This window comes from Stegastes partitus, unplaced genomic scaffold (assembly GCF_000690725.1).
Source record: "Stegastes partitus isolate 25-593 unplaced genomic scaffold, Stegastes_partitus-1.0.2 Scaffold618, whole genome shotgun sequence".
NCBI classification, from domain to species: domain Eukaryota; kingdom Metazoa; phylum Chordata; class Actinopteri; family Pomacentridae; genus Stegastes; species Stegastes partitus.
In genome coordinates, this window is record NW_007578349.1 from 127,937 (window position 1) to 129,042 (window position 1,106).

The 1,106-nt window shown below is 30.9% G+C and overlaps 1 protein-coding gene across 2 annotated transcripts in view; it reads left to right on the forward strand.

The window, feature by feature from the left end:
* Nucleotides 1-1,106, forward strand: part of egflam (EGF-like, fibronectin type III and laminin G domains) — a 32,549-nt gene that overhangs the window by 24,509 nt on the left and 6,934 nt on the right. The gene's annotated exons all lie outside the window — the stretch shown is intronic.

Genomic DNA, 1,106 nt, shown 5'->3' on the forward strand with positions numbered 1-1,106 from the left:
TGGCGGAGTGCCAGAATACGATAAAACCAAGAAGACAGCCGGCGTGAAGAAGCCCTTCACTGGAATCATTCAGAAGGTAAACGCTCCTACACAGTGACAGGTATCAGTATTTAAATACAGTGCCAGTGTTTAGTGATATAGTTATTAAGCAAAGATTATCGCTCATTAATTTAATTTCAGGTTCGTCACACTGGCAGCGAGAAGGCACAACACAAGTCAACAACCACAACACTATAAATAATCCACATACATACTGAACACTGGGGGAGAAAAGAATAACTGTAGTCACGCTTAATTTATCCTTCTTATGTTATAATTTATTTCCATATTTTTGAAACGTACAAAAATAGCATTACATTGATAAAATATACTGCTAATATTCATGTATAATGTAGAATAAAATATAGGTGTTGGTAGCCATAAGATTACTTTTTTAAAATTTCAATACTGTACTACTGTGAATCTATTTCTAAAACTAGATACTGTTAAACTGGTTCTACCATTTTACATAGACTTATTTGTTAAATGTTTTGTATAATTACAGACATCTTCACAACAAAAATGTTGAATGAATGTGGTTTTATTAGTGTATAATATCTATACAACCAAATCTATGTACTGTCTATCATATCATTATTATTTATAGATACAGCATCCTCCATAACTATTGGTTAAGATGTGTTAAAAGCCTTAAAATAAATTCAGCTTTTATTGCAGAAGCATACTCTCACACTGAAAATTGTAATAACATGTAACCTTCAACTCAACTCAAATGAATTGTTGACAAAAGGGGGTTGTACAAAACATCAAGGGTGCTCATAATTGTGGCAAACATGATTTGATGTAAAAGAATTATTTTTTAATGTGGGATTTTTTTTCACACTGAAAAAATGCACTTGAATTAAAGGTTGAATTTTCCTCCTTTTTTTTCATTGTGGTCCTATATTGTTTAGAAAAAAACTGATGTTACTAGAAGCTGAAGAACACATCTTAACCAATAATTATGGAGGGTACTGTAGATAGATAGATAGATAGATAGATAGATAGATAGATAGATAGATAGATAGATAGATAGATAGATAGATAGATAGATAGATAGATAGATA